Genomic DNA, 8467 nt, shown 5'->3' on the forward strand with positions numbered 1-8467 from the left:
CCAAACTGGGGGGCAGTGGGAGGCACAAAGGACTCACCGGTCCATGGAAAGTCTGCAGTACCGCTGGACAAATGTTGGAAGTTCTTTGACTAAGACTCGGTCTTCCTTCTGACTGGGAATACTTCTCCATGGCTCTTTGCCCTTCCCTCTGGGGTCTTGGCTCTTCCTCTGAGTCATCCTTCCTTTTCCATGAAAGGTAGTCTTGTTTGCAGCTGTGTAGTTTTCTCAGCCTGTTTCCTGCCAGAAGCTGGGGTGGGGTGGGGGTGGGTGCGGGGAGAGGTTCACAGGTCATTTTCACTTTGCAGTGTTTCTGTCCCTTTCAGTCCAAGCTGGCTGTATTTTTACAAATATAATTTTTAAAAACACTCCTGTGAACTCCTGTGAACATTATTGAACATTTTTGAAACTCCTGTGAACAATATTGGGTTCACTCCCTTAGACAAAGGCCGTACCCAGAAATTTCTTTGAGATAAGCCCGTGTGTTTCTGCCGAAACGGCCAAGGCAACATCCTTAAGTTTATTGGAAGCTCTTTTGTTTAATTCAGAGTATCTGCGAGGCACACGCTTATGCTTCTTAGGGGGATTTCTGCTGGACGGAACAGCCCTCTGGCTACCACCTTAGAGCATTCTGAGGTCTTTACAGCGGGCTTTATTGCCACTCCCTTGGCTTCTTCTTCATGTTTTCCTTGCAGTTCCCTGGAGTTGATCGTTGTAGGGAAGACATTTCTTTTCTTTCTTTTTTAAAATTTTTATTTATTTTTGAAAAAGAGAGAGACAGAGCATGAGCAGGGGAGGGGCAGAGAGAGAAAGAGGAGACACAGGATCCGAAGCAGCCTCCAGGCTCTCCGAGCTGTCAGCACAGAGCCCAACGCAGGGCTCTGACTCATGAACCTCGAGATCATGAGGTGAGCCGAAGGCGGACACTTAACCGACTGAATCACCCAGGCACCCCTAGACATTTCTTAATTTTAGCACTGTTTGCCATCTGAGGGGCTGAGGCATTTCTGGACTATCAAGCCTTGCCTCTTTCAATGCTTAGTGGCTTTTCCTTGAGCCTATTTGGCTGCTCCCACATTTTATTATAAGCAACAAGAAGAAACCAGGGGGCACCTTAACACATGGCTTAGAAATCTCCTCAGCTAGGTCCAGTCCATTAGGTACGTTTTCTTTTCACATAACCGCAGGTGACAGGATTGCTAAACTTTCTATGTCTGTATCATGAGGATCCCCCTGCTCCTCCACCTTCCAGTACGCCTTTCTTCACACTCCTGTGTGCCCTTGCCTGCAGCCTCCTCAAAGGGCACGCTCCTGTGTGCCCTTGCCTGATGCCTCCTCCTCAGGCATCTGCAAACAGTTTTGTCAAAGTTCTTCAAGCTTTCACTAAAACTCACCTCAGAATCCTCCCAACCTTCTGCTTACTGCTTGATTCTAAAGCCTCTCCTGCATTTTTATTATGGCAACGTCTCACTTCTGGTACTAAAATCTGTATTAGTTATCTTTGGCTGCATAAAGAATTACCCCAAAACCTCACCGTTTAAAACAACATTTTTATCTCACCAGTTACTAAGGGCCAGGGATCTGGAAATGGTTTGGCTTGATGGGTCTGGCCCAGGGCCCCTTGAGAGATGTCTGGGGGTCTCCCCGGGCTAGAGGAACCACTTCCAAGATGGCTCATTCACATAGAGGTTGGTTGGAGGCATCAGTTCCTCACCACATGGACTTCTCTACAGATTTTCTAAAATGTCCTCATAACATGGCAGCTGGCTTCCCCTGGATTCGGGGATTCAGAGAGAGAGAGCAGAGAGGAAACGGCAGTGCCTTAGAAGGGGCATGCCATACTTCTGCCATATTCTATTAGTCGCACAGACCAACTCTGATACCGTGTGGGAAGGGACTACTCGAAAGTGTGAATACCAGGAAGTGAGGATCGTTGGGAGCCATCTTGAAGCTGGCTACCATATTACCTCCGTTGAATCATCTCTCTGGGCATGCAAAATACTGCTATGTTTTGCACTATGAGAAGGGGAGGGACATCAATTTTTGTTAGGCTTTGTGACAGAAGCCCCAATTTTGTACAGAATTTCCAGCAATATTAGTTTTTTTAAAAATTTTTACTCAAATAATCTGTCATTTCCTGAGATCTACGCATGAGACTATGAGGGAGGCTGGCCTGGGGACACATCCAAGAGGCAGATGCTATGCTAGTCAGAACTACCCTTCCTCTGAACATGAGGATTTGTTTAGGCTCTGCTCCTCTGCCCAACTCTCTGTTCTCTTAGGGTGAGTTATTTCTTAGGAGTCCCCCTCAGCTTCTCATGTAAATAAGTAAACTCTTGGTGGGACTCCAGAACATCTTGGAGATGTTTCTGAGTCCCTAGCTAACACATATAGCCTAGGCTTACACTGGACTTTACTAAAAAAGTCAAGAATCAGGATAGTGTTAAGGTGACCTAGGAATGAAAGAGAAACAAACTGCCCTGGAAACGTTCTACACAGATCCATGATGGGTCTCTGAAAGGGGCTCTGGTACCTGTGGGTACAGAAGCCATGGTGTCCAGAATTAGCCAATCAGAATCAACTCGGAGGGCATCTGGGTGTTTCAGTTGGTTAAGTGTCCAGCTCTTGGTTTTGGCTCTCAGTTCGTGAGTTTGAGCCCTGCCTGGGGCTCTGCGCTGACAAGCAGTTTGTGATTGAAAGTAGGACCCCCTATAGCATGAGTCAAGGAGAAAAAAGAAAGAATGAGCTAAAACTTCTGTAGTAAAGAACAAAAATTGGTGGCAAGTGGGAGAGAGTCGGGAAGAGAGTGGAAGGTAAAGAGAAGACGAGGTAAAGCATCATGGTGGGTTGAAGGAGGGAATGCTCCATGTTCATTTGGAGTTGTGTTTCTGCGGCACTCATAAATGCCTTGTGTGAGTGCTGTCTTGTAGAAACCAAAGATAAAAACTTGGCTTTACACTTGGGTCAATGTGACATGGCAAGGGAAAAATGCAGACAAGAAGGCAAGATGATCTATAAACTAAACGCACAAGATATGAGCAAAAGCTCAGAGCCAGCCTTTCAGGCAGAGGTAAGAGTAAGCAGGGGTGCAGACAGGGGAACAGAGATGCTTAGGAGCCTAGGTCCAATGCACAGAGTAGAGAAGCAAAGCAAATTTGACACATAACGGGAAGAGGCGGATAAGATTTCAGAGTGGACACTGCCTGGTGGGATGGCCCTTGTCTGGCTGTGAAAGTGTGCTCCTGGCTTAAAAGAAATAGAAATTCTAATAAAGGCAGGGAGGAGTGGCTGAGTATATGCAAGGAGTGGGAGAACGGATTAACTTGAGTGTGGACAGAGTAGAAAAGTTGGGCGATGAAAAAGTAAAAATGATAATGATTTCCATTAGCATTTGTTGTGTGTGTGTGTTTTTTTTTCTATTGGTAGGCACCATCAAAGCATTTTGCATGCAATATCTGCTTTAAGTTTCACTATGATCTTACAAGGAAAAGCTATTATTTTTCCTTATTAGAGATGGAAAAACCAATGATCAGAGAAGTCAAGGAAATTGCCCAAGGCTACCCAGATAGAAAATGGAGGGAGAATCTAGACCTGAGAAGTCTGCAGAGTCCGTACTCTTGCGGACGTGTGACCACTTGGATTAACAGAAGATACAGGTGGTTTTTGTTTGTTTTAAGTAGCCTTCACAGTCAATGTGGAGCTTGAACTCATGACCCTGAGATCAAGAGTCACACGCTCTGCCAGCTGAGCCAACCAGATGCTCCGATACAGGTGGTTTTTTTTTTTTGTTTGTTTTGTTTTTAATTCTGATTTTCAGGGCACTTGGGTGGCTCAGTCGGTTCAGCGTCCAACTCTTGATTTTGGCTCAGGTCATAATCTCACAGTTCGTGCGATTGAGCCCCACATCAGGCTCTGCACTGACAGCATGGAGCCTATTTGGGATTCTCTCTTTCTCTGTCTTTCTCTGCCCTTCCCTTGCATGCACATGCATGTACACTTTCCTCTCTCTAAATAAATAGACTTAAAAAAAAAAACCCCAAAATTCTGATTCTGTAGCGCAGACTCAAGGCAAAGAGATCATGAGGGCTGCCTACTTACCAGTCATTGGCTGGGGATGGGGTCTTATTATCCTAAATGTTCAGTGTTTGGCAAAAGCCTTTTCACTTTGCAGAGCAAATAGCATCATCTCTGGAAAGACTAAGGAGATAAGGAAGAAAACTGTCCCTTTGTATTTTGTGCACAGGGGGATGAACTTGCTGGTCTTAAGAACATTATGGAAACCTTGGGAGAGAGAGATTGTGTAATCTTGGAGGCTGTGATAGTGAGCGAGGAGGGCATTGGCCACAGTTAAACATGTACCCCGGACATTAGGAGGGTAAAGATATTAGAGTGCTTACACTGGCAATTGATGGAAGAGAATAAATTGACCCTTGTGCCTGGGAAGCTACTGGCTCTAGTCAGGATCTCAAACAAGGCAATTAGGACTACTTTTTCATCCTTGCCTCATCCTTAAGTTCCTTTTTTTTTTTTTTTTTTGGCTTCTGTGGCCAGGAGGGAGGCAGCTGTCTATAAATTCAGATTTATATGTTTCTAGTTTAGCTACCCAGATGGAAAAGGGCCTTTTATCTTCCTCAATTTCTCTTTTTTAAGCCAGGGAAGATCGCTTATTGGCCTTGCTGGGCCTCATGCCTGAGTCTGGACTAATAATCACTATCGTGAGGAGGATCACATACTATGACCCCAGCCTGGGTCACTTTTTCACCCAGCAATGGAGGTAAGGCTGCGTATGGTGTGCAAGGAGCAGTTCCACAAAGGAAATAGGGTCCCTGGGATAACAATAGTGATGTCCCTCACAATGCATTTCAATTTTTTTTTAATGTTTCCTTTTGAGAAAGAGAGAGACAGACAGACAGAACATGAGTGGGGAGGGAGAGAGAGAGAGATGGAGACACAGAATCTGAAGCAGGCTCCAGGCTCTGAGTTTTCAGCACAGAGCCCGATGCGGGGCTCAAACTCACAAACCACGAGATCATGACCCAAGCTGAAGTCGGACGCTCAACTGACTGAGCTGCCCAGGCACCCCCATCACAACACATTTTAAATGCCCATAGGAAAGTCTAGACCAATAGCCAGTGACACCATTAAGAAAGGAAGACTGTTCCGAGAAAAGCTATTATAACGCTACAGTCAGAGCTGATGATGTGGCACCTGGGTGGCTCAGTTGATTAAGTGTCTGACTTTGGCTCAGGTCATGATCTCCCAGTTCTTGAGTTCAAGCCCTGTGTTGGGCTCTGTGCTGACTGCTCAGAGCCTGGAGCCTGCTTCAGAATCTGTGTCTCCCTCTCTCTCTGCCCCTCCTCCACTCATGCTCTGTCTCTGTCTCTCAAAAATAAATAAACATTGAAAAAAATTAAAAAGAAAAAAGAATCCAATGCGGGGCTCGAACTCACAAACCATGAGATCATGACCTGAGCTGAAGTCAGATGCTCAACCGACTGAGCCACCCAGGCACCCCCATCACATGCTAATGGGGAGAAAAGGCAGGGTGGTACGGGGAACTGACCAAAGTCATACTGGAGCCATGCAGGTGGCTTTATGGTGGGCTCTGACTTTAAAAAGGCATATGGCCAGGAGGACCCTGAGGACAAGCGCCAAGGAGTAGAATGTGTCTGTAGGAAGAGTGACAGTGAGACTAAAGCTCAGAATAAGCTCAGATTTAAGGAGGGAGCTCTGTTTGTAAAAGAAGAACTGTGCCAGTGTAGACCCATTGTTTGGGCAAAAGGACATCATGTTATATAAAAAGAAAAAGTATAATGGAAGTTAAAAGGATAATTTTTCTGTCAAGGATGTCAAACCAGAAGGGACAGAACAATGTATAGAGATTTGAAGCCCATGGAGAGACAGTAGTAATCGGTTCAAGTGTCACTTCCTCCCTCTTTGTTGGCAGATGGATGATTTTTTAAAAATGTTTATTTATTTATTTATTTATTTATTTAGAGAGGCAAAAAGGGGGAGAGAGAGAGAGAGAGGGGCAGAGAGAGAGAAAGAGAGAGAGAATCCTAAGCAGACTATGTGCCACCAGAGGCACCAAAGGGTCTTGAACCCAAGACCTGTGAGATCATGACCTGAGCTGAAACCAAGAGTAGGACGCTTAATCGACTGAGCCACCCAGGCACCCGAGACTTAATTCTGACCAATAAGATGTGAGGACTGCTCTGTAAGGGTTTCTGAAAATGTGACCTTGCTTCTAAGAAGAGATAAATGGAATTAACAGTCCTTCTTTCACTGCTGGCCATTGTTGTGTTTGCATGGGATTGTTGGAGATGCGAAAGCCACCTTGTGACCCTGAGGGAATTAAATGGACACCCTGAGGATGGTTAGAGGTTAGAAGGTTAGAGAGGTATCCTTGAAGATGTAATGGAACTACTGAAGCAACCAATCCTGAGGGCCCTCTACCTAGCACTTCTCATTTTATGAGATAATCGAATTGTCCTTATGGATTAAGCCAGTGAAACCTGGGTTTTCTGTTCTTGCAGCCCAAGGAGTCCTGACCGGCTCAGAGCTCAAGAAAGATGAGGAGATTAGATAGGAAGGGGGCAAGGAGCTGATTCAAATGGGTCTAAGTATCTGACCCAGTGACTCACATCCCGAGGTGTGGAAAGAACTTTCCGGTGGGATGGGGAGGGGGTACTGTCAGTAAGTTTTAAGGAATTGTGGAGAATAGAAGGTGGTGCCAGGATCAGGAACTGGGCAGAGGTTGTCTTGATTTTTATAAGGGAGGAAAAAAAGATTGTTTCTGGAAATTCTAGACAAGTGAGTTTGAGGTAGATCCTTGACAACAGGGAAGAGGGGTGGATTGAGAAGCAGATGGTGGGTGAGCATTTAGGAAGGAATGCGGTGGTCAGTTGGGAGCAAAATGACTTCACTGAGAACACGTTATTCCAAACTAACCTCATTTCCTCTTCTGATAAGGTTACTATGTTTGTGAATCAGGTGTATGCCATAAACATTGCAGGTCTTGATTTCAGCTTAGGGTTAGCAGTTCCTCTCATGGTTTCCTTGTGGCTAAGATGGTGAAATGTGGGTTGGATGGGAGTCGTGGTTTGATGTATTTGCAGCTGGCTCAACAGCTGAATCCAAAGAGTGTTGAGTATTGGATGGATGTCACGGCCCATGTGCTAAATTCAGTCGGGGTGGTAGGGAGAGAAGTCACATGTTGGCCTGAGCTTGTCCTGGAGTTAAAGTCTGCCACTCTGGGTGCAAGAGCCCTGGGAAGGGCATGGGAAGGGCAGGAGAAGGGCTGGCAAAGCCTGGGCCTGTTGCCCAGGGATCCTGGGTGAACTTGAGGGGATCGGGTGGATAGTGGATGGGGCAGAAATGAAAAGAAGCATCATCAGGGAGGCCTAGAGAAGGGACATGCATACAAAGAAGCAAGTTCCAGGAGGGAGGCATGAGAAGGTGGAAGCAGATGAGGAGGCAGAGGGACAGCAAGGCGGTCCCATGGGTGGGCGGGCGTGTGTAGAGCCCTGCTCTGTGCTTCATGTCCTCACTCCTGGAGGGGCCCTGTGCAGCTCATGACAATGGATGTCAACCTCCGGAGAGGTGTCTTGTTAGGTGCCAAGGGCTCTGTCCTTGATCCTGTCTGATTTATCACTAGATGAAAACTCAGGAGGCATACAGATCAAAGGTGTAGACATCACAAATCCGGAAGGGAGTGTTAATACCAGAGGTGACAGAATGAGGACCCAGAGTGATCCTGACAGGTTGGAATGCTGGGTCAAAATCAATAAGACACAATCAAACAGGCCTAAATGTAAAGTCTGGCATTTACGTGCAAAAAACAAATGGCAAAAACATAGAGCGGTGGAGATTGGCTTGGCAGGAAGTCATGGGAAAAATATCTGAGGCTTTTAAATGACCACCAGCTCAGAATAAGCCAGCAGTGTGATGTGATTGCTAACAATCCAGCACAACGTGAGGTACAAGAATGAATAGAACTCTTGGGAAGGAGTGGTCTCATCACATTCTTGGCCAGGAGACGCCTGGGGTATCATGTTCACTCTTGGGTATGAGATTTTGAGAAGGGCATTGACAAATTAGAGTGTACATGTCACTGAGGAAGAATTTGGTCCATTCTCTGAGGTGGGACTAAAACTGAAGAGTGGAAGATATGGGGAAGCCAGTTTACATTCAGATAAAGAAACCTTTCCTGATGATTATAATCAAGAGAAATAATGACCATTGTATAACACAAGTTTCAAAAACATGAGCTCATTTGTGAAGTGAGCTATTGTTTCCATGCCACAGATAAGTTAATTGTTTGAAATGATCAAGAAACTGTATACTGACCTATCTCCAGTGCCTAGAACTTTCCCTGGTAAATATTTGTTGAATGAGTAAGATAATAGAGAGGTTGAGTGCCTTTCCTGAAGACGCACAGATGGATTCCTGATTCTATGACACGCTTTGG

Source organism: Acinonyx jubatus, chromosome E1, assembly GCF_027475565.1.
Source record: "Acinonyx jubatus isolate Ajub_Pintada_27869175 chromosome E1, VMU_Ajub_asm_v1.0, whole genome shotgun sequence".
In the NCBI taxonomy this organism is placed as follows: Eukaryota; Metazoa; Chordata; class Mammalia; order Carnivora; family Felidae; genus Acinonyx; species Acinonyx jubatus.